Below are 26898 nucleotides of genomic sequence, written 5' to 3' on the forward strand. Positions count from 1 at the left end.
CCTTGTTTAAACAAGGGGCAACTCGTCTCTTGGAAGCAAGGGCCCTATTTGTTGCAAGGACAGGGTTCAAGTTGGGGCTTAAGAAGAGGCTCAATGCTTATGCCTGTAATAGAGAAAAGGAAAGAGAGAGACACTTGATGGTTTGCTGAGACCGTGATGTCTATGGATTGTGCTACTGATCTAGATGTATGAAGAGGTTGTTTATGCTAAAATAACCCATGTTGGTGCATTTTGATCAAACAAGCTAGTCATGCGATTTTCTCATGTTTTGGAAGCTACAAGGCAATTATTTTACCACAAAAAGGTTCAAACATTAGTCTCAGTACTAACTAGTTTGCGATTGGAGGTTCACAAATTACTCCTAGCTTTGGATTGTGTCCAAATTTTGACAACTTTATTATCTTCTAGATCTTCTTTGGCTAGTTTATGCTCATCTTGAAGTGTTTATGTAGGTTGAAATTAATTTGTGAAGGTAGTGTGCATGTACTTAGACTTTGATGTTGCTTTACACTCACAAGATAACTAGAATACTTGGGAAAGCTTCCAAAAAATTCATGTACGTTTGGAAGTGCTAAAATATCCTTTTTGCATCAATTTTATATTGGTTTGATATTTGGATAACTATTGCTTGTCATTGTGGGGCACTCAATTTGCAGTCCATTATTCTATTTTGAGCTTACAATTGGATATATCATGTTGTTTTTTGTGTATAGACATACTTTTGTCCTTCATTAAGTTTAGAGAATGCATTGCCCAATATTGAAAAGCTTGATGGAACAAACTTTTCATATTGGAAATAACATATGTACAATTTATTAGTCCAAATGAAGTAGGTGAAGTTGATCAAATGTAGTGGGATTAAACTTGAGGACATGGATGCAGTTGTATGGGAGGAATTGGATGAGATAGCACACTCCATTATTATGCTAATATTCTAAAAGTCCCATATATATTAATGTAAAAAACATGAAAGGTGTATATGGTACATGGAAAAAGCTAGGTGACCTGTATGAAAAGAAAGTGCAGCCATGTAGGTTTATTGATTGAAAGAACTTATTGATCACCTCATGGAGGAGGGTATTCAATGTATAATCACCTCAATGAGTTCAAAACTATTTTCAACGAATTGACATCTCAAAATATTGTCTTTCATGATTTAGTGAAGGACATGTTCTTGTTAGACACCTTACTTGAGAGTTGGGATACTTTTAGAATAACCATTAGTAACACTATACCCACATGTAGTCATACATGTGCTAATGTTGAGAGCAGTTTTCTCACACTAAGGAGGTGAATAGAAAGAAAAATGCAAGGTCAGGGATCTCTAGAGCACTTATGGTGAGAGGAAGCTCAAATACCAAGGGAAATTTTTGCGAAAGAGGCAAGTCAAGGAATGTCACATGACAAAATGATATAGAAAAAGGGTCACATTAAAAAGGATGGCTACAAGTGGAAGAATAAGCAAAAGAATCAAAAGACAAATGAGGATGATGGCAAATAAGGAAGAGAAAAGTCAAGCAAAGATAGAGAAGATAAATTCATGCAACAGTGATGATGGTGATGTCTTGTAAGTATCCTCTTTACATGATGCATTCTTGGTTGCCATCGATAATGGCATGTCTGAGAATTAGCTTCAAGATTTTGAAGCATAGTTTCATGTTACTTAACATAGGGAGTGGTTTTCTACTTATGATGTTGGAAAGAGAGGACGCATTTGTCTTGGAAACAACTATGTACACAACATTGTTGACATTGGGGATATACACTTGTCACTAACAAATGGTTCCTCTATTATCTTGTGAAATGTACAGCACATCCCAAACTTGGAAAAAGGTTTAATCAGTACAGGACAACATGATGATTGTGGTTATAGAGTGATCTTTGGTGATCATGTGTGGAAGATTTGTAAGGGATACCTTGTTGTGGCCAAAGGGTCAAAATCTGATACTTTATATCATTTATATACTTTTGTGTTAAAGATGGGTTGTAGCTATCATTGAATAACCATCTGTTTCTTTATGGCATGCCATTTGGGACATATGTTAGTCATTGGAATGAAAGCTATGTTCCATTTGAACTATCTTCCTTGTTTGAGTTTTTTTAAAAATATTGGTTTTTTGTGAGCATTATCTCTTTGGAAAGAAAACTAAAATACCATATAAGAGAGATTGTGGGGGTAGAAGATCATCATGCCTTGATTTGATTCATAGTTATTTGTGTGGGCTAATCCCTAGGTTTCATGAGGTGGACCATCATACATTGTCACTTCTCTAAGTGATGCCACAAGGAAGGTTTGGACTTATCCTCTTCACAAGAAGAGTGAGGTGTTGGATGCATTTTAAAAGTTCTTGGTATTTGCAAAGAACTGGTTAGAAAAGAAGCTCAAGTTCTTGAGGATTGATCATGGTGGATAGTACACCTTGCATGCCTTTACATACCTTTGTAACTTTTGTGCAAGCTATGGTATCAAGAGAGAGTTGACAACTCTTAAAAATCTTGTTCAAAATCGTGTGGCTGAGAAGATGAACATGATCATTCTAGCAAGGGTCCATAGTATGCTCTCTAATGCCAGTCTCACTAATAGATTTTGGGTTAAAGATATAAAGTTAGCAATGTATTTGATCAACAAGTCTCCTAACAAGCCATTGGATGGAAACATACTAGACGAGTTATGTTCTGGCAATAGACTTAGTTATCATCAATTATTCGTCTTTGGCTATGAAGGCATTTATGCATATAGTTGGGGGCAAGCAGAGTAAGCTTGATTCTAAGTTCGAGAAATATATTTTTCTTGGCTATGGAGAGTCAAGTGAAATGAGCTATCGCTTCGAGATCATGAATCTAGAAGGATAGTATGTAAACATGATGTCATTTTCAATTAGGATAAAATGCATTAGTAGCCTATCAAAATGGTTGAGATCCATAGAGTGGCATTTTAGAAAGATGGGCAACCAATACATAAGCAGATTGCACAATGTGTTCTACATGATGTAGGGCATAGACAACCTACTAATGCTGAAGGGAGAGCGCCACAAAATGGTTTCACACATCTATGAGGGTTTCTAGACCTCCAAATAGATATACTTTATCTCTATACTATGTCATTGTCATGATTACGGTGAGCCTTCTTATTATGTTGATGCTATGACTAGGGATAACCATCATAAGTGGAAGAGGAATATGTAGATAGAGGTGGATTCTTTGATAAAAATACTACTTGGTATTTAGTTCCTCTGCCTAAGGGGAAACATGTATTGCCATGTACATGGGTCTAAAATATCAAATTATCTCCATCTGATGCATTACCTAAGTATAAGGCAAGATTGGTTGCCAAAGTATTTAAACAAGAGAACTAGATTGACTTTGATGAGATCTTCTCACCAATAGTCAAGATAACCACCCTTTCTATAGCTCTTGCTTTGGTTGCTAGAGAAATATGGAGTTGGTTCAAATGGATGTAAAGACTACTTTCTTGCATGGAAACTTGCATGAGGATATTTACATACAACAGTTTGAGGGGTTTGTTGTGAAAGGTAAGGAGCATTTAGTATGTGGGCTACATAAGAGCTTATATGTTTGAGATAGGCTCCCAAGGAATGGCATCATAAGTTCAATGCCTTTATGCGGTTTTAGGGGTACATTAGAAGTAAGACCAGTTACTACCTATACACTAGGAAGGCTAGGGATGGTAGCCTTATGCTCTTGATTAGTATGTGAATGGCATGTTGATTATTAGAAAGTCTATTATGGATGTGGATACTTTAAAGAAAAGGTTGCATGAAACCTTGGACATGAAGGACTTAGGGAATACTAGTCACATCCTTGGTATGAACATTATGTGATATTGAGACAAGAAGATACTTTATTTGTCTCACAAGGAATACATTGGGAACATATTGTCGCATTTCAATATGGAGAGGAGGAAGGCTATCATTCTTCCATTGCCACCATATTTGAAAGTTAGCTAGGAGGACAACCCCAAGTAAGATGAGCAAAAGGCTAAAATGGCAAAGGTCCTTTATGTATCTACAATTGATAGCTTGATGTATACCATAGTTGCTACAGATCTAGACATTGCCTATATAGTGGGAGCTATTATTAGTGGCTATATGGAAAACCCTAACAAGAAGCATTGGGAGGTAGTAAAGAGTATCATGATGTACTTGAATGACACTAGGTCTATGTGCACATGCTTTGGAAGGAAGGATGTCTCTGTTCTTGGATATGTAGACATTGATTTTGCAAGGAGTGTAGACTCCATGTTTTGTCTTCACTTTCACAGGTGGTGTAGTCTTTTGGATCTCTTGATTAAAGCCATGTATGGCTTTATTTACCACTAAGGCAAAGTGTGTTGCAACCGTTGATGCTTGCAACGAAGCTATATGCCCTACTTGTCTAGTGGAAGACTTGGGTATTGTAGGAGATATACTTACAGTACATTGTGATACTTAGATTGCCATTTAGTTGGCATGGAGTCTTGTTTTTCATACAAAGACAAAGCACCTTTAGGTGAATCATCTCTTCATCGGGTAGGTGCTTGAGGACAAGCGCATTGAGCTTATCAAGATCTACAGAAATGATAATCCTATAGATCTTCTTACAAAGAGTTCACCTTCTGAGAGGTTATTATCCTCTTCTTCACCTACTTCCACCATAGGTTGAGAGAGAGAGAGAGAGAGAGAGAGAGAGAGTGTGTGTGTGTGTGTGTGTGTGTGTGTGTGTGTATGGGTGTGGATGTGTGCAAGTGCACACATGCATGCACATGAGCAGGTGAGTGATTGAATGAATGAGTGAGTAAGTGAGTTTATCATCTTGAGGGAGGCTCCCTTTCTTGTTCTCCTCTCATTCCCCTTGTTCTTTCCCTTCTCCCTTTCTCTTACTTGCAACGATTGTAATAGTGGAAAAGAGAAGAAGGTAACTTGGAGCATTTGAGAAGTGCTTGCAAGGATCATGTAGCTTCTTCATGGTGGAGCAAATTATAAAGATGGAGATAATCACTAGTGTATCTACTACGAGGAAGCATTTTGATTTTCTTCTTGCTATATTTTTTATTCTTCTTGTAATTTTGATAACATGCCACTATCTAGAGAAGAGTCAGACCATAATGTCAAATTATTTCCAAGAGTTTCTCCTCCGCATAAGGCCCCTTATATACATAGTTCACTTCACCAAAAGAAATTTCAGTGGAAAATCATTGAACTTCTAGTTAAAGGCCTTATTTGTCCTAGTTTCTCACCCTTTGGGTCACATGTACTTCTTGTCATGAAGGAAAACAATACATATTGCATGTGCATTGACTATAGGGCACTTAATAAAGTCACTATTTTTTTTTGTATCATATACCATGTGTTGATGATCTATTAGATTAATTAAAGGGAGCTTTACATTTTAGTAAATTGATTAAAAATCACGATACCATCAAATTAGAATAATTGACATTGTTGATATTGTTAAAATCTCTTTTCACACACAATTTGGTCACTATGAATTTGTTGTTATGCCTTTTGGTTTAACAAATACACCTACCACTTTTGCTAGGCCTATGTCATTTCTTTATTGTGTTTTTAAATGACATTTTAATTTTTAGTAAATTAGAAAGCGAACATAAAAGCATTGAAAAGTAGTTTTAGATTTGCTAAAAGTTAATCGCATATATGCTAACCTTGCTAAAAGCATGTTCTTTTAAGATCAAGTTGAATATCTTGGTCTTGTTTCTACCCAAGGCATCAATGTAGATCCAAAGAAAGTGCATACTATTCATTCATGGCATGTACCTAGAAATGTGCATGAAGTTTGCTATTTTCTTGGATTAGCTGGTTCTTACAAGAAATTTGTGCATAATTTCTCTTTGATTGCTTTGCCTCTAACACTCATCCTACATAAAAATGTTGTTTTTCATTGGGGGGTTGGTTAATAAAAATATTTTGATTCTTTAAAATATTATTGACTCATGATCCTATTTTCTAATTATCTGATTTTAACCAGTTTTTTTCTCTTATCACTAATGCCAGTGGATCAGGAATAGATGTTGTACTCATGCAAAATTACCATTCCATTGCTTTACGAGAGCCATAAACTCAAATCTTTTAAACATAAGTATAGCACATATGACAGAGAATTATTAGCCACTGTCCATGCTCTAGACATTTGAAAATATTACCTCATGTGTTTGGAAGTTTTAATTAAAACCAATCGGCAAGCCATAAAGTATCTTTTATATTAGTATCAGTCAATAATTTCTCATAGGCATATTGAATGGCATAACTTCCACCCTATCATTCAATATCAACAATTACATGCTAATGCTATAGTTGATACCCTTAGTCGTCATCCCCATAATCCAAGATGCACTAATGTTGTACATGATACCCTTAGCTATTATCCCCATAATCATGTTTCTACCCAAAAATGGTTACAAAAGTGACTATCATGATAAGAAAGAAGGATTTAGGAAAAACCATGGTATAGAAACATAGTGCTAATAAAAAGCTTGGTGACTTAAGGAACAATCAAAGTCCTTTTACATGGAATAAAATAGGCTTGTTTGCCAATCCTATCAAATGATGATCCAAATCATATCATGATTGATTGAAGTAGTAGGTAAACTAGTGACGAAGTCCATGAAAATATTTTTTCATGCATTGATAGGAGTAAACCAAATGTTTTGCTACGATAGCTTTTAACCCATTGAAAAATGAGCCCATAGTGATATGATGATCCAAATCATATCATTATGGATTGAAGTAGTAGGTAAACTAGTGATGAAGTCCATGAAAATATGTTTCCATGGATTTGATAGGTATGGATAAAGGCATGAGTAAACCAAATGTTTTGCTATGATAGCTTTTAACCCTTTGAGAAATGAGACATTTAGATACAAATTGAGCTACATCATGTTTTAAATTGGGCCGTATAGTGATGTAGATGTGGTATGTTTTGCTTTTCTTTTTTAAAAAAAGTACATATGATCCAAAGGGGAACGAAATAGGGCGAATAAGGCATTTATCTAGAAGTTCAGTGATTTGTTGCTAAATTTCCTTTTGATGAAGTGAACTATGCCTATAAGGGCCTTATGTGGAGAAGAAACTCCTAGAAGTAGTTTGATCTTATGGTCTAACTCTCCTCTAGATGGTGGCAATTGAGGTGGATAGTCATAAGTGAAATAGTTCTTTTTGCAGGTAGCTAGAAAGTGCTTTTGTGATGGTGTAAGAAGTGCAGTCTTAAGATCCTCAACCTCTATGACATATATCATGTAGGTTTTGCTTTGCTTTCTAAGGGTGCACTTAGCTTGGATATGTGAAATCAAAGGGAATCACTCCAAGTTTGTATAGTTATGCAAAATAATATGTTTTCCTTGAAAACCAAAGGATATTGAATGAATGTAGTAGTTACTGTCAAGGTCATATTAGTGGCAAAAAGGCATATCTAGTATAATATAAACAAACTGTAAAGAAGCCACAAGGAAATTATGTTTTTCTTTATAAGAACCCATAGTTATTTTTACACCTTTAACTTTAAAGGTTCCATTAAATATTATTCCTTGGAAAGTAGATTTTACCTTATATAAGGACAGTGTGGTTTTTGAATGCAATCTTCTAATCAATTTCTTAGAAATAAAATCATGTGAGCTATTGTCATCATGCAAAATAACTACATCTGAATCTTGCACAGTGTCTTGCATCGTTAATAAAGCATGAAGAGAGACATACGTACCTTTCTTACATTCAGCTGTGCTTTTTGATGTAGAGAGTCGGTGGTCTAATCTAAAGCATAGACTATCATTTCTTCTATATTGTGTAATTGATCAATGATAATGTTGTTGGTACTCTTGTTTTTGTTGTTGTTTGGCAATTTACTCATAGATGGCTAGGACGACCACAATGGTAACATGTCGACTTAAACTTATGTTGTATCTTGAAAATTAACTTTGATACTTTAGTTTGTTAGTCCCTAGTGCCTCTAAATGTGGAATTGGGGGGATGAGAATGTGAGACAACATTTGAATGGAAGGGAATGAAAGGCTTTTATGGGTTTTAATTGCTGTTGTGAAAACATTTTTTAGCACATTGTTGAGTGCGAAGGATGTGTGCAATAGCTTGAAATTCTTTTTCAGCATCATGTGCATGGGATATGGTAGCTTGTAAAGAGGAAGGCTTAAGAATGAAGCTTAACTTATATACCCCATCTTCATATTTTTACTAGAGTGTGTCTTTTGGTGCCTCCTCTAGCGTATGCAACAATAGAAGTCATTACCAAAACTACTCAGTGTAGGTAACTACATTGTCACCTTCTTGCCATGAAAAATTTTTCCAATTCCTTTGGGAATTGAGATGAAATTGAGGAGATACGAAAAAAATCTTTCAAATGCTTGTGGAACGCATCCCATGTCATAGGATGATTGGTACTTTGGTAGATTACATTCCATAATAGGGACCCCTTGTCGTACAGATAATTTGTAGCACACTTGAGCTTATCCTTCTCAAGAAAGGATTCTTGATCAAAATAATAATTAAACTAGCTTAACCATGATAAATTAACATTGTCTTCTTTCTTACCATCAACTTTTGTAAATTGGAAAGACTTATGGACGTGGAGAATACATACAATGCGATTATTGTCATCTTGGATATATGGGCTTTGTTATGCTTTTGACTTCTAAATGATATGAGTAACCTTTGCCAAACTGTGATGCAAAAGATCGATTTGCTGTTGAAGGGTAATTTGTGAAAGATATGATTCCATATTGTCCATATTGGCTTCATCCATATTTAGAGGTCTTGAAATGGTAGAATAAATTTAGGGCACAAGAAATAGCTCTTAATAAACCTCGTAGCATAGGAATATCCTGCAAAAAATATTGAAGGGGACTAAAATCTTGGTAACAACTTGCTACTAAAGTTCTTAGTAAAGAACTCTTTGTGGTTAAGCCTAAGTGAAGGGGAAAAATGATGCATAGGAACAACCTTTAAAATAGCCCATAGAAATAAATTCACTACATGTAGATAGGGTTGTGGCTAAAAATAATATTTGCACTATCTTGCATAGGAACAAAATCTATGGAAGATACTTTTGTTGTGCCAAAACAAGCAAGTGCCAAAGTGTCCTATATGTAGGAACAATGCCGCTAAGTGTTAAGATAATAATGAAGAAATGATTTAGTGGGAAGGGGGCTTTAATAATGCCCCCCTCTCCCTGCTTTACAAAATAAACGGTTGATGGCCAGAAGATTTAATAAGCTTACTTAAGCTTATTAACATATAATAATCTTTTTATAAGCTTATAAAAGCTTATGGGCTTTAAACTAGTGCCCCAATTGACGATGATGGCAACACACTACAACTCAATAGAAAATGCAGAGGCCTTGTGCCTGTGGTGATGCTTTCAACAACCCAATGTCAATCCTAGAGTAGTAGGGAATGGTAGAAGTGGTTTTGGGGATGCTATGATAGCAACAACAACCTAGCAATTTCAATTTTGCCTCTATCTCCTTTTGTCAAAACCATCTTGAGGAGGGGAAAACCACTTGTGGAGTGTAGGGAAATGTGGTTGGAAAAGAAGAATGCTTGTTAAAGAAACCTTTTGAAAGGTCTATTTCACCTTGAAAACAGTAAAATTGACATCTCCCATGTCAAAGACAAGAAACCATGGTGTAAAAGCTTTATCCAACAGTTTTCCAATGGTGTTTGATGGGAAAGATGGCGAAAAGCTTGATGATGATTGGATGCCCTAATCTTGAGATTGACCTTGATAACGATGCACATGCTAATCACTATGCTATGATACCAATGTTACAAGAATTCACCATAGCTTTGTAGAAAATTGAAGAAAATTGAGAGAACCACTAATTGCAAAAGAATAGAGTTGAGAGATAAGAGTACATGAGAGACGAATTGGGTGCAATCTTCCCCCCATGCATAGGTGAGCATATCCATCATGTATGTATTGATTTGATTTTATTATCTTGATGCTCAAAATACAAAAGACATCTCAAAATAGACCCATACATCTCTCTTCCTTGCACAACTCTTCTTTCTGAACTCTTTTTTCCAAAGCAAACCATCTATCCTAAAAATAAGATTGAAAATATGACTCCTAATGTAATGAAGATATACATCAACAAAATATTAACCCCAAGCTTTTGTAAATTAGCCATCAAGTAATCACTAGCACTTGTGCATATATAACCATCACACTAAAGAATGTATATCAATAATTATGTGCTACTTGAGCACTCAATAAATAAATATTCCTTGCATACCATAAGTGCTCTTTGAAAAAATATATCTTCACTTAATAATCTACTATAGCAGCAAGCACAAATCACATTAGTTTGTGCCCTTTTACTACCAAGTTGATACACAGATCGGATGCCGTAAGCACACGTAGTGAGCGTCAGAAAGTCCCCAAGAACAAAAGAACTCTACTTTTTGCACAAAACTCAATGTAGAAAGCATGCACGACATGAACAAGAGACCAATTGGGTGCAATCTCCCCCCATGCCTTGTGTGAGCACTCCACAAAGCATGTATTTTATGTATTAATCATCTTCAAGCTCAAATAATAGCCCAAATTACAAAATAGCACGCTTTTGGCTTTTGAGTTTGCTTTAGTGCCAAATAGAAATAAAGCTAATGGGCGGGCGCCCAAGAAGTCAGACATACCCAATACAATGTCCAAATACAAATATCATAATCGTGCGTCCATGCGCATACAAAAATAATAAATAAATATCCAACGCCTTAATAAATAGGCGCGACAAAATATAGGCGCCATGCCTAAGGTATGCGCCCATCAAAATATTAATGATAACTCGAATACACGCATTCCTCCAATGCTTTCCTCTACCACTGCTGCTATCTCTACACATCAACTGAAGCATTCACAATTGTTAGTAAAATAATACAATTAAACCGACAAAAGTGAATACCTAGTAGTCTTCAGCTACATCAAATAAATCAATTGGTTAGAAATCAACCCTAACCTTAATTTATCATGAGTGCGCACTCTAAAATCATAAACGTTTATTAATTTAATATGTATTTTGCGGAATCACCCGCTATGGAATCACCCATGTACACTAAATTAACAAAACGCCCGAAAAGGATAGGCGTCCCCATCGACTTCTCGCACAAAGAATCCACTTTGTGTATGAGCCCCGGTAATCAAAGTTTACGGAATCCACCGTAAGACCTCACGGAATCCACCATGGCACGGAATCCACCATGTAATATGCCTCCTGGCATCATGCCCCCGGGGTGGGATAGCAATTGTCCTCAATTGCTATTAGCTCAATGTGGAGCTAACAGAGGTGGGAAAGCATTTAAGTCTCTAGCGTGCATCCATTGGGCCTCTTCAACAGGATGGTTTTTAAACTTGACCAAATATCTAGAATATCTACGGCCAGTTGTAGTGGTCATAAAGTTAGTATCTATAATAGCTTCAGGCTCAAGGATTTCAGTCTCATCATCTAGCAAAGGTGGGTTTTCATAAACAGGGTGTACAGGTAATTGGCCTCTAAAGGGTCATAATAAACTAATATGAAAGGTGTTGTGGATTTTCCAATGTGGTGGTAGTTCTAACTTAAATGCATTGTCATTAATTTTATGAATGATTTTGAATGGTCCATAGAATCTAGGTGCTAATTTCACAATTGGGTGTTTATCTACACTTTGTAATCTATGTTTTTCTATACGTAACCAAACATAGTCATCAACTTTAAAATTCATGGCCTGTCTTTTCTTATTTGCTTGCTTTGTATATGATTGCTCGGCTTTGGCAATGATATCTTTAACTTCATAAAAAATAGCGGCGTGCATGTTAGCAATATCATCAGCACTCTGAATCTTATTTGATAAAGATGCAACAGGTGTAGGCAATCTATAACCATAAATCACTTCAAATGGTGCTTTCTTTGTCGCTGTATGTGGTGTATTGTTATATGCAAACTGAAGTAAATGTAGATGTGTATCCCATGTATGTGGTTTACAAATAGTGTAAGCATGTAAAAGATCTAAAATAGTAATGTTAGTAGCTTCTGTTTGACCATTAGTTTCAGGATGAAATGCAGATGAAAAATCAATCTTTGTTCCTAAGTTAGCAAACAGAGTAATCCAAAAATTATTACAGAATCTAGAATCACGATAATAAATAATAACTTTTGGTAAATCATGATTAGTTAACACAGTTTTCAAAAACAACTGAGCTGCTTGAGATGCAGTTAGAGTTTTCTTGCATGGAATGAAATATACTTGTTTACTCAACCAAACCAGTAATAAAATCCATAGAAATATGTTCCCATGGTCGTGACGGAATAGATAAAGGCATTAGTAAACCATACTGTTTACCATGATGTCTCTTAACTCTTTGACAAACTAAGCATTCAGAAACAAAGTTAGATACATCAGTGTCCATATGTGGCCAATAAAAATCTTCAGTCAATGTACGTAAAGTAGATATAATACCTCTATGACCTTGATATGGAGGACAATGAACCTCATTCAAAACAAATGATCTAAATGGAACTGTAACACATAATCTCTTTTCATAAAACATGAATCCATCATTGTAAGACAGTGAATCAATAGGAATCCAGTTATTTCCAACTAATTTATTCCAATCAGCTTGAAAAGTAAGATCCTGATGATAAGTATCTTTTATAGGGATAAGGGAATCAAATGATATGACATAGATATTATGAATGGTCGGTCTTCTACTTAAAGCATCAACTACTACATTCTCTTTTCCTGGTTGATATTGGATACGGGGACGAAAACTTTGAATGAAAGCTTCCCATTTGATATGTCGGTCAGAGATTTGGGGTTGATTAAGGAGATGTCTAATACTTTGTTGGTCAGTCTTAATCATAAATTCAGAACCCATTAAGTAATGCTTCCATTGACATAAAGCTTGTACTACCGCTAGCAATTCTTTATCATATGTAGAATATTTAAATTCGGATGGTTTCAGTTTACAGCTAGAGTAGGCTATGGGATGATTATCTTGCATAAGTACAGCTCCTATTCCAGATCCACTAGCATCAGTAACTACTAAAAAGAATGATCTATTGAAATCAGGTAGTTGTAATATAGGAGCATGTGTTAATGCATGTTTAATAAATCACAGATTTTTATTGATTATCAATCCAATTATAAACAATACCCTTCTTTAAAAGTTTAGTCAAAGGCAAAGCAAGTAATAAAAAATTTCACACAAACTTTCTATAAAAGCTAGCAAGACCTAGAAAAGAATGTAACTCATACACATTTTTGGGTATAGGCCAATTCAATATTGCTTCTATCTTTTTAGGGTCAACCTTAATACCTTCTGATGACACAATATGACCTAGATATTCAATTTCCGTTTGAAAGAATTCACTCTTTTCTGGATTAGTATACAATTGATTATCTTTCAACAACTTGAAAATTGAAGACATATGTTCATAATGCTCTTTCTCATTTTTACTGAATACTAAGATATCATCAAAGAATACTATAACACAATGCTGATATTTCAAAAATATGCGATTCATCATTCGACTAAATGTAGCAGGTGCATTAGTCAATCCAAAAGGCATCACTAGAAATTCATAATGTCCAAATTGTGTTCTAAATACAGTTTTGAATATATCAGATTTATCTAATCTCACTTGATGATAACCAGATTTAAGATCTATCTTGCTGAATATGGCAGAACCTTGTAGTTTATCCATGAGATCATCTACCCTAGGAATGGGATATCTATTCTTAACTGTAATCTTATTTAGGGCACGATAATCAATGCACATGCGATAAGTATTATTATTCTTCTTTACCAATAAAACAGGTGCGCCAAATGGAGAACTACTAGGTCTAATTAATCCTATGTTTAACAATTCCTCTACTTGATTTTGAATTTCTTTCTATTCAATCTAGTTATGCCTATATGGTGCTTTACATGGTGGTTGTGTACCAGAAATTAAGTCTATTTTGTGATCTTCAAGACGTGAAGGAGGTAGTCTAGATGGTAAATCATTAGCAAAAAAATCTTTAAATTGTGCAAGGAATTATTTATGCTTAGGATGCATATGTTTTTCTTTAGCTTGAAGTTCATTCACCCAAATTAAATAAGATTTACTACTTTTACGTAATGCACGTTTAGCTTGAGTATGAGTAAGCAGTGGAAAATTATTAGATGCGTGCATACCATGCAATGTAATTTGTTTTCCTTGAAAATAAATTTTAATTGAATGCATGGAATAATCTATGTCAGGATTATACTGATGAAGCCAAGGCATACCTAGGATAATATCACTTGACTGCAAAGGTACAACTAGAAAATTCCTTCGTTCAGTGTATTCACCAATTTTAATTTCTAAGTCATGCACCTCTTGTGTTCCATTATATCTTGTGCCTAAGAATGCTGCTTTAATGCGATAATGTGTAGAAACAGTTTGTAATTTCAATTCTTTCACTAACTTTGCAGAAATAAAATCATGTGTGCTACCATCATCATGTAAAATAATCTTTTCTTTTCCATGCACTAAACATTTCATCGTCAACAAAGAATGTGGAGTTGGCATACCTGGTAAAATATCTGAAGGAGTAGCAATGTCGTCTTCATCTTCCGTAAAGTCAGGCATTTCCTCACGTTCTTCTTCTTCCATTGCTCCAAGATAATTGATATGGACAGGTGGTTTCTTCGATTGGTAATTGGCTGCTAGATGTCCAGGTTGATGGCATTTGTAACGCACTATAGGTTTGGCTTTAGATACATTGTTGGCAATGACAGGAAGTCTAGGAATATTGGGATTTGGTTGTGAGGATGGCTTAGGGTTTTGATTGGTATTTGATGGCAAAGCAGGTGGTTTTGTCCAAGACTTACAGAAAGATGATGAAGGAAAACGACTTTGATTGAATCTTCTAAATTTGAATTGAATTGCTTGGAACCATAGTTACCATTTGCTTGAAATTGTTGTGGATGCTTGTCGCTTCCTCGAATCTTGTCTTCAGTGTCATGAGCCAAAGAAATTGCATCTTCAAGGGTTGTAGGCTTGAACATATTGACTTCAGCGTAGTAATGTCCAAGTAATCCAGACATAAATTTGCATTTGTGAGTCGCTTTTGGTACATCTTCTAGCATTCGGAGTTGCAGTAAGGCATTCCAAAAACGTTTAGTGTACTGGGAAATAGGCTCACGATCTCTTTGCTGTAGAAGATCCCATTGCTTTATGGCTTTTTCATGGAATTGAGGAGGAAGGAAATTCTGCAGAAACTTCTTTTTGAAACTCTCCCAGGTAGTGGGACAATCAATGCTCTTGCGAACCATAGTCCACCAAAGAGATGCTCGATCGACTAAATGATTAGTGACACATTTAATTTTGTCTTTTTCAGTATATGTCTCTTCATGAAAGTAATCATCAAACTGACTGATAAATGCAAGTACAGTCTTTCCATCTCGAGTTCCATTGAAAGTACAGAATTTGAAATTTCTTTTACTTATCTTTGTTTCTTTGCGGATGGATTGAGCTTCGAGTGTCGCATCGATGGTTTGTCGAATAAGATCTTCGGGTTGTGGTTCATCTTTGTCAGTGGTAGATCGTTGTAAATTGGCCAATTGAACTTGCAAAGCTTGTCGGGCTCTTCGTTCTTCATCAAGTTGCATCATAATCAAATCCAATTTTTGTTCCATCGTAGGTTCAAGAAGATCGCCTTTAGAAATTCAAAAGACCTCACACTCTTAAAATCTGATTAGCGGGATGAGCGTAGCTCAAAGTCGAGTATACAAGGCTTATAGATTTTTGCTTGGCTTTTACGGTCTTTGTCTTTTTCGGTTGCGGGATTTGTAGTCTTCGTAGAAACTGCGTATGACCTTCTGTGTGTACTGAAATTGGTTTAGACCGAAGGTCAAGAATTGTAGAAATCAGCCCATTCATGTGGTTTTCATGAAGATTTGCATGAGTTATGTCCTATGACTCAATCTTCAACTAAGATGATTGAATGGCTTTCTTCTGAGTTAAAAAAGGAGAGGAATGCAACTGAAATTGCGGTAGTTGAAGCTCTATATGTCATTAATCGGCTTCAGGAAGAGAAAGCATTGCTTCAACAAGAGGTTTTTCATGTCAGGACTGTAATGGATTTGAAAGTTTCTCATTATTCGGAGGTCATTAATGCTCTTCAAGCAGTTGTTTCTCAGAAGGATAATGTAATTGCTGATTTGCATACTCAGTTGGCTTGTTCTTATATTCCAAATCATGATGTTATTCTTGAGGATCTGTATGCACAGACAATTGATATGGTAGATGAAGTAGACAGTGATGTGGAAGAATTATTTTTTCAAGAAAATGATTCAATGGTACCTGTGTTCGAGATAAATGTTGATGGTATCATTCAAGAGTATCAAGAGCATCTCAACATGGCTGGAAATGCAGTTTTAGAACAGCAAACTGTTCAATTTGCAGTCCAAAATCTGTCAAGACAACATTCAGGTAGTTTTCTTGAATAGCAGGAGCAGGTTGAATTTCAGGACAACATATGGAATGAGAAGTATAAATTAATTCAGGACCAAGGCACTACTTATCCTGAAGTTTTTCAGCAAGAAACTCCTGAAAATTAGCAAATTGGACGTATTGCAGTTTATGACTGTTCAAGAGAGCATCCTGAAGACTTTTTGGCAAGGAAGGAGCAGTCTAAAGTTCAGGAAAGTTTAGGAACTAAATTGGATAAATTATTTCAGAATTCTAGAGCTATGTACCTTGATCTTGAGTAGCAGGAAAATTCCCAAAATCAAGATACTAAAGAATTTGAGCCTGTAGTGGACAATGCATATGTGAATGATCAGGATAATGTTCAAGTTGTTAATGTTTTAGTTCATCCTCATATTTCTAAAGTTTTTAAGTATTCTAATCAGTTTGGAAATGAAGTTGAAGCCAATAGTATTGTGCAAGTATGTGCCGTAGTGGATATCTCTGCAGTTGATGTTTTGGCAGAAATGGTTGATATTGTTCAGGATAATCAGTTTTTGAGCATGGCAATGAGGATATTGGATAAGTTCGATGATATTTCCAGAAGTATATTGTAGTTTTCTCTATCAGGAAGTGATCAAGTTCTTTACCCGCAAGATGATTTTTCAGGTTTGCTGGAATTTTCAAGTTTTCAGCAGATTTCAGTAATTCAGAAGTGTTTAGGTCTGCTGGTAATGCCAGAATCACAGCAAGGACAGTAGATACCTGAATTCTTGAAATCCGAATTTTTGCAACCCGAATTCCTACAACAAAAATTTGAGTTCTTGATACAAGAAAAAGTGTGGCAATAGCTTAAAATGTAGGAATTAGACCAAAAAGTGCAGCTAGAGCATGGAAAACAGCAAGTAGAGCAGCAACCTGAAGATCGGGATTTTCATGTACCTGAATGTCAGGAGATATATGTTATATTAGTTTGGATTGATGCAAATTAATATTTTTGGGGTGATATGGTACAGATTGAAGCTATGGATGAGTATGATGCAGATGCCGATGCAGTTCTTTATTGTTTTCTTTTACAGGTTTTCTTGGATTATCTTGCATATTTCTTTGGAGATGCAGTTTCTTGTTCGAGATTCAAGCTGTGTGGTATATTGCCATATATTTCTTGTGATGCAGATGCTAAAGCGTCATCGACATATTTCTTGATCAAATTTTCTACTCTTTGCCATTGGAGTAGTGATTTATTGATTCATTCATGGTTCTATATCTTTGTTCTCTATGATGTAGTATGGATGTCATTGTACTTGATCGGTTTCCAGTACTGGCATGTTGCCTTGAAATTTTGCTAACACTTAGGATCAATTATGCAACTGCACAAGAGGACTATGAGTATCCTAGAGGGGCTCTACTCATGGTTGCTCAGTGTGGCTTGTCAAGGGGTGCAAGGCCTCTGGCAGGGCATAATTGTATTCTCTGGGCTATTTCTTACTTTGTATGCTTTCCGTTATATAGCTACATGCTTGTGGGTTCGAGTCATAACTGTCCCAGTCATCCATTGGGCTGTGCCAGGTGTTAGGGCTTGAATTCCATCATCTACTTAGTACTTTTATACCTTAGTACTAGCATACATGTAGAACCAGCATATGGAAAGTGACCTAAGATGTCATATGAAGCATTCAGGTTTTTACCTGACATTCAGGTGCCTTCCTGACAGTCAGGAGTTCGTGTCTTTTGTATTCCTGCGTGATGAGAAATGAGATATTCTTCAGGACAGCACCAGATTCTGGTCGCTCACGTCTGGTTCTAACATTGTGTATCTGTGTCCTGAATATTTGTGATGTTTGTTTCAAGTTATTTGATCAGGAGTGAATATGATGATGATAAACTATGTGATAGTTTTCAGGACAGTGGTTCAGCATTGATGTTTACGATATGTAGATCATGTTTGCATGGTATTCCTGAAGATTAGGTATGTGTAATGGCTGTAAATTGTGTCACGAAGTTCCTTGCAGTGCTAATTTCCTGCATTTCCTGTTATGGTCCTGATGGTCCGTAACAGTTACAAACATCACAACTAAATTCATACCAAGGCAATTACCCAACAATCGCGTAATCACTATGATGCATGTGAATATGATTTTCACCATGACAACTATAATCTATGATTTAGTAATAGAGCACCCTGGGTTTGGAGTGATGCCTTGATTCCAATGGTATTCACGCCTGATAAACCATTTGCGGTTGCAGTGCCGTCTTGATTCGAACCACCATCCACACTTGCAGGGTTTCTGGCCATCCTTGTGGATCTATGCTTCGGGGCCATACTCGAAGATGCGTGTATGAGAGATAGAATTCTCGCACTCTCCTATGCAAAATTCTCGCCGCCTCTCCTTGAGTGGAGAAAAGATAATGAAGGGGAGTGTATTTTTTTCAGAAATAATAGAGGGGGTGTATGACCTCTCTTTAAGGGGGGAAAGAAGAACCCTCCAAAGCTTCCCTCTCTCTCTCTCTCTCTCTATCTCTCTCTATCTCTCTCTATCTCTCTCTCTCTTTGCGATGATGCTGGGGGGGGCTGAAATCATGACCAGGGGGGGCTGCTGTCCACGAGGGAGGAGAGGGCTCCCCTTTTAAAGGGGGGGAGGGGAGACGGCCGTTGACGGCCGCCACCCCTCCACTTGGGGGGCTGCATGCCCCCCTCTCTCTTTACTCCTTCTCTCTCTCTCTCCCCGCCATGCTGTCGGCAGGGGGAGAGAGTAGAAAAAAAATTGAATTAAATTTAATAAATTTTTTAAAAGGAGGGGGGGTTCTCATGGGGGAGGCACCGGGGGGGGGGGGATATTACATGCTCTCCCCCTTAGAGGAATCGAGATATCCTCATCTCGAGAAGACCTGGGGGTATTGTTGGTTGAGAGTATTTTCATCCATCCAGGTGGCATCCTCTTCAGGATAATCTTTCCACTGGATGAGGTATTCTCTCAAGGTCCTTGATCTCAAATGCCTCTCCCTAACATCTAGGATTCTATCAGGCTGTAGCTCAAGGACTCCTTGGCTAGTCATTATGATTTGCTAATCATCAAGTACATGATTCGGATTAGGTAGATACTTTTTCAATAGGCTAACGTGGAATACATTATGAATCTTTAGAGTTGCGGGCAGCTATAGTTTGTAAGCATTAGGCCCTAGGAACTTGGTGATCTTATAAGGTCCACAATACCTTGGACTTAGCTTCTTGTACTCTCCCAAGGATAGTGAAATCTTTTTAGGACATACATGGATGAAGACCATATCACCTTCAATGAAGGATGTGTCTTGCCGTTTCAAGTCAGCATAAGCCTTCTGTCTATCTTTGGCAGCTTGAATGTCTTGTCTTATTGATTTGATTTGATCATCCATGTCTTCCAGCATCTGTCTTGAAGCTTCTACCCTCAAAGTTGGATCCGAGAAGTTCAAAGGGGTACGACAATCATACCCATACAATGCTTGGAAAGGGGTCATCTGAATACTCTATTGGTAAGAAGCATTGTAGGCAAACTCCACCAGTGGTAAGTATTGAATCCACTTTTTGGGTTCGCGACAACAGTATGCCCTAAGCATATCTTCAACGACTTGATTGACTTGTTCTATTTGACCATCAGTTTGGGGATGGTAAGCTGTACTGAAATAGAGTTGAGTTCCAATAGCCTCAAAGATAGCCCTCTAGAAGTGGATGTGAAAAGAGAGTCACGATCACTAATGATTCTTTTGGGTAACCCATGAAGTTTGAATATTTCCTTGATGAATAATCTTGCGATGTCTGGAGCTTTATAGTTTGTCTTGATAGGGATGAGATGTGCGACCTTGGTGAGCATATCTACTACAACCATAATAGAGTTATATCCTCCCTGAACTAAGCCAACAATGAAGTCCATACTAATGAACTCCCATTTCATTTGGGGAATGTCAAGTGATTGCAATTTCCCAGGCATTTTAACATGTTTTGCCTTAATGCATTGACAAGACAAACATTCCATGACATATTTGAGTACCTTCCTTGAGCCTTTCCCAAAAATAGCTCTTCTTGACCGGGTTAAGGGCCTTGGCATAGCCAGGATGTCCTGAGAAAGGGGAGTCATGGGCTTCCCAAAATATCTTCTGCTTGAGAGTTTGGCTTGAAGGGATACATAATCTTGTCCTAAAGTAGACAAGTCCATTACTGATGGAGAATTCTTGATACTTCGTCTTTAGCTTCGGGTCTTGATCCTTGATGAGGATCTCCCTTAACATTTTCTGATAGACTGGGTCATGATATGCCCCTTCTTTTGCTAGCTCAAGAATCGGGTTGTTTGGCATTGATACCTTTGTGGCTAGAGACCTTGCTGTTGATGGATCTTGCAAAATGAGAGAATTTAGAAATGCCTTGCAACCGAGTGCATCGACAACTACATTCTCTTTTCTAGGCCTATATTTGATTTCAAAATCATATTCTTCTAGCACTTCGATCCATCGACGTTGCCTCATATTGAGCTCATTCTGAGTGAAAATCCATTTAAGACTCTTGTGGTCTGTTACTAAGAAAAATTTGTTACCTAGCAAGTAATGTCTCCAAAGTTTGAGATCATGGATGATAGCCAACAGCTCCAGGTCATGGGTAGCATAATTCCTTTCATGGCTCTTCAATTTTCTTGAAGAATTTGCTACGGGATGACCTTCTTGCATAAGTACACATCCTAAAGCAAGTGTTCTAGCATCAGTTACCACTTCAAACTCTTTACTAAGACCAGGAAGTTTCAGGATGGGTGCTGATACTAAGCTTTGCTTTAGTTTGTCAAAGTTGGTTTGTTCAGTAAGGTGACCATACAATTGCTACTTGCTTCTTTAGTAGATCAGTCAGAGGTGCTACAATCAAAGCACAATCTTTGATGAAAATTCGGTACCACCCTATCAACCCAAGAAAACTTCGTATTTCTTTGACAAAAGTTGGCATTGGCCATTCCAGAACGTCTATGACCTTAGCTGGATCTACTGAAATTCCTTTTGTTGATACAATGAATCCCAGATATTCAATTTGTCGCTTGAAAAATGTGCACTTCTTCTTCTTGGCATAAAGCTTGTGTGCTCTCATTGTTTCAAGAACAATGCGAAGGTGGGGTTCATGATCTTTCCCTATTTTGAGTAGACTAGGGTATCGTAAAAAAAGACGAGTACGAAGTCATCAAGATAGGGCCTAAAGATATCCTGCATTAACATGTTGAAGGTAGCAGGAGCATTCGTCAACCCAAATGACATCATTAGTAATTCAAAGTGTCCATACCATGTACTGAATACAGTGTTCGAATATCTTCTTCTTTGATCCTTATCTAATAATATCCAAATCTAAGATCTATCTTTGAAAGGATCTTTTCCCCTTGAAAATGGTCAAGTAATTCATCTATTCTTGGAATGGGGTATTTATTTTTTATGGTTGCTTGATTCAACCCTCTGTAGTCAATGCATAGCCAAAGCGTTCCATCTTTCTTCTTTTGGAACAACACTGGAGCTCCCCATGGAGAACTACTAGGATGGATGTAGCCTTGGTCTAACAGTTGCTTGAGTTTCTCTTTCAGTTCGATAGCTTCCGAGATGGACATTTTATATGCCCTCTTTGTGACCGGTGCAGCTCTTAACACAAGTTTGATTTCGTGGTCGACTTCCCTTTGGGGAGGGAAGCTCCATCAGATCTTTAGGAAATACATTTGCGTATTCCTTTAACCATGAAGGTTCTTCTCTAGATTCATGATTCTGATCTAGATTATTCAATTTAATCAGATAGACAGGCAGGCCTTTTTGAACACCTTTTTTATCCATGTTGCTTTTTCCAACTATATTTTTGGCTTACCAGCCTCACATTGAGTCGTGACTAGTTCCCCTTCAGAATTGCGGAAGGAGAATTGGCCCTTCCCACAATGGATGTGGGCATCATTGGGCATTAGCCAATCCATTCCGAGTAAACATTCGTGGACACCTAGGTTCATTACCCTGAATCTCACAGAAGTTGGCTTTCCACCCAGTAGGAATTTCACCTTAGCAGTTTGCCTAGTACAAGTAACCTCATGACCATTTGCTAATTCCACAAGTAAAGTAGGTGCATCTATTGTGGCTATCCCTAATCTTTTTGCACAGATTGGTGAAATGAAGAAGTGTGTATTGCCACAATCAATCAAGGTTTTGAAGCTTTTACCTTGATATTCTGATGGAGTTTGAATCACCTAGAATTGGCGATTTGGACCCTTCTTGTGAAGAGTGGTGTGAACCGTTGCCCTCTCAATGTCAGCATCCATGGATGGATCTTCTTCATTGTCCAGATCCTTGTTGGAAACATTGGAGGTTCTCCCTTTGGCCATAACGGTGGTTTCTTGGCCATGAGCAACTCTATTTTGACCTTGGAATTGCCCCTAGCAATGTCCTCTGCCAAGCTTGGAACACTCCCTCTTGAAGTGTCCGGGCTCGTTGCAATGGAAGCAACATGGGTTGCAATCATTGCTTTGAGTTGGAACGAAGTTATTGGCAGCATTGACCCTATCTTTCTTCCTTTGGCCCTGATTCTGACCCTATGCTCTCTTAGTCTGAGCCTTAGACATACCCTTATCCTGATCTTTGTAAGGCCAATCCTGTTGTTCCTTGGTTTGGTCTGCACCTCCTGCACTATTGGAGCAGCTCAAATGAGTGTGTCTTGTAGGTCTGTTGGGCGCATTGATTCCAATCGAGTGTTTATGGGTGGATTCAACCCGACACAGATTTTTGACACTTGTTGTGTCATATCCATTGGGGGTGCATACTTTAGGAGTGAAATGAACTTCGAATAATATGCTTCCAGGGATAATCCTACCTGCTTCAAGTCATAGAATTCATTCATCTTTTGTGTGCGGTAGGCAGGTGGCAGATACCTCCCTTGCACAGCTTCCTTAAGCTTATCCCAAGTGACTGTCCCCTCCGAGCTCGCTTGTGTTGAGATATCGAGCTCCACTTGTGATACGCCAGGGTGACCATTGTGTATTTATGTCACCGACTTGTTAGTTGCAGACGCGGTTGGTACACCGCCCATGAATAATAGCTACATGATAGCTATCCTTATCTACTCTAGTTCGAGGCTCAGTTAGTATGCCACCTTAGTTAGTTGAGTTTGGTTTGAGACCCATATATAGGGTTCTTCTATTTCTTTGTATGAGAGTTCTTTTGGCTTACACAACTAAGAAGAGGAAAACTGTTTTCAGCCTCCACCCTTGTGTGTATTCTCCCATTGTGCAAGCAAGAAAGCTACAAGTGAAACTCCTTCCTTCTCTCCCACAATCTTGACATGGTATCAGAGCCTTGTTTGTGGTAAGGAGCTCAAGAAAGCAAGCCAAGCTCGCGGTGTTCTGGTAAGAGAAGCAGTGTTGCTTTCATTTTCTGTTTTGGGAGCAGATCTCTGCAGGTAGCACAGCCGGAAAGTGCAGGAGTGCATTGTCTCAGGTTGAGACGCCCTTCGCGGTGAAACAAGAGGGCAGTATATGCTGTGGGAGAAGGCTTTAGCGCTTGGCGACCTTGTTTTTTTGATTTGAGGCCATTTCGGGGCCTGTTTTGGAGGCGGAAGTTTTCTGCACGCACTCAGGAAAAGGCCCAGTTTTATGCTGTGTAGCCACTGTTCTACAGGTCGGTGAAAAGTTACTGTAGAAATTGCATTGTATGCTTGTGCGCAGAGACATTGGGAGTTATAGAATCATCCCTGTTGCTTGTTGATGCAAAATCGTCACTAGGAAGTGACTGTGTGGTCAAATACCACTTTCGTCAGTTTTGCAGATTTGCCTTTGTGAGGCTGAAGCTGTGTTCTTTGAAGTGACAGAATTTTTTGCAGTGTTTTGTAATGGCGTTTGATTCTCTCTCACAGATTGTCACTGAAAAGCTTGACAAGAACAACTTCCAAGCATGGAAGTTTAGAATGACGAATTTCCTTATGGGAAAAGGATATTGGGAATTTGTTGCAGGAAATGAAGAAGAACCAGTTCTTCCTGATGTTCCCAATCAACAGCAAATGCAGGCATTTAAAGCATGGCATGAGAGAGCAAGGAAAGTTATGTACTAGCTGTCTATCAGCATTTCAGACTCTATGATTGTGCATATTCAAGATGTAAGTACGCCAAAGGAGGCATGGGATACTTTGTCAAAAATGTATAGCACAAATCCGCAAGCTAGGAAAATGCAGCTCAAGCAAGAGTTGCACAATGTGCAAAGAGAAAGTACGAGCGTCAATGACTACCACATGAAGGTGAAGAAGATTGCAGATGCACTTGCTTCCATTGGGTCGCCAGTGGAAAATGATGACTTAGTCTCAGTGACCTTGAATGGTCTAGGAAAGGATTATGCACAGTTCCGAACATCCATTTCCGTCCGTGAAAGATTTCCTGATTTTGAGGAGTTGATTGCTCTTCTAATTTCTGAGGAGCAGAGAAATGGTGGTGCATCTTCTTCAGGAGGAACTTCAAAAGAAGCTGTCTTCTACTCAAATGCTGGAAGAGGTAGAGGCAGAGGTAGAGGAGGCCGATTTGGAGGCCGTGGCAGAAATCAGAATATGCAGCAAACTCAAGAAAACCAGTCCTATGGAGGAGGACGTGGTAACTCTAGAGGCAGGGGGAGCCAAAGAGGTTGTGGTGGATGGCAAAGAGGCCAAAATGCAAATAGTAATGTTGAATGCTACTACTGTGGTAAAATGGGTCATATGGCTAAAGACTGCTATAAAAAGCAGAATGACATCATGAATGGAAAACTGCAACAAGGGAATTATGCATCTTCTAGTAGACAGGGTGATGACAGAAATGAGCATTTGTTTATGGTGCAGCTCATGAATAATTCTGTGACAAGTGCAGAAGAAAGAAACGATGTATGGTATATTGACTCAGGTGCGTCAAACCACATGACAGGTCATGCAGAATGGATGGAGGATGCAAGGAAAATGGAAAAACCAGGATTTGTGGAGGCTGGTGATGATACTGCACATCCTATTGTGCAGATTGGAAAAATTCCTTTGTCTATGCAGGATGGGAAAAAGAAATACCTGTCCGATGTATTTCATGTCCCGAATATCACCAAGAATCTGGTTTTTGTTGGTCAAATGGTTGAGCAGGGCTTGCAGGTCAGATTTAATCCTCATGGATGCTTTGTTGAGGATATGAAAAATAAAGGTCACTTGATAGCAAAAGGAAAGAAGAAGGGCAGAATGTTTACATTGGATGCAGACATGTCTGAATTGAGTGCAGCAATGTTTGCACATGGGACCGGTGTAGTTGCAGATATTGATATCTGGCATAAACACATAGGTCATGTTAATGTACATCGACTTAAATCAATGCAGGCCCAAAATATTGTTGCAGGATTGCCCAAATTCAAGGTTGCAGAAATGCATAAGGTATGTGAAGCCTGTCAGTTTGGAAAACAAGCAAGGAAACCATTTCCTAGACATGTTCAAGAGAGTGAGAAGCCATTGGAATTAATCCACTCTGATGTGTGGACTACTAAAGCTGCATCTCTTGGAGGTTGTCATTATTTTGTCACTTTTATTGATGACTATAGCAGAAAAGTTTGGGTGTATTTTATGAAAAAGAAAAGTGAAGTTTTTGGGCATTTCAAAACTCTTAAAGCTATGGTTGAAAAAGAAACATGCCTGCAGATAAAATGCCTAAGGTCAGATGGAGGGGGAGAGTATCTCTCAAATGAGTTTGCAAGGTTCATGCAGGAGCATGGCATAAAGCAGCAATATTCATGCAGTCATACCCCACAATAAAATGGAATTGCAGAAAGGAAAAACAGGCATATTGGAGAGGTATCTCGTGCCATGCTCAATGAAAAAGACTTGCCAGATTTTTATTGGGCTGAAGCAGTTGCTACAGCAGTCTACATAATGAACAGGACTCCCACTGCAGCAATACATGGAATGACTCCAGAGGAGAGGTATACTGGTAGGAAACTAGATATTTCTCATTTGAAAATTTTTGGTTGCATTGCCTATGTTCATGTGCCAGATGAGTTGAGATCCAAGTTGGATCCAAAAGCTGAGAAGTGCATCTTTATTGGTTACTCTCTGCAGCAAAAAGGGTATAGATGCTATAACCCTTCTACTCGTAAGTTTACAGTGAGCAGAGATGTTTTTTTTTATGAGATGAGTAGCTGGTATAAACCAGTAAATGTGATTGATGATGTAGATGCACAAAATGGTAATGCTGCATAGAATTCACAGCAGCAGTCACAAAATATTAGTGGACCTGGAGCGTCCTCTAGCAGTGGTTCACATTCTTCGCCATGGACAGGCAGATTGAGATCAGGAGAATCTTCTCAAAGAAATGCAGATAGTGGTATGCAGGTATCACGAAAAGGAAAATAGAAGGTTGATCAGCCCATGTTTGATGTGAATGCAGGTCACTCTTATGTGGATGGTGAATCCAGTGGCTCAGAATAGAGCATTGATGATGAGT

Source organism: Lygodium microphyllum, chromosome 14 (genome assembly GCF_053477565.2).
Source record: "Lygodium microphyllum isolate KBCC chromosome 14, Lygodium_microphyllum_v1.1.10, whole genome shotgun sequence".
NCBI lineage: Eukaryota > Viridiplantae > Streptophyta > Polypodiopsida > Schizaeales > Lygodiaceae > Lygodium > Lygodium microphyllum.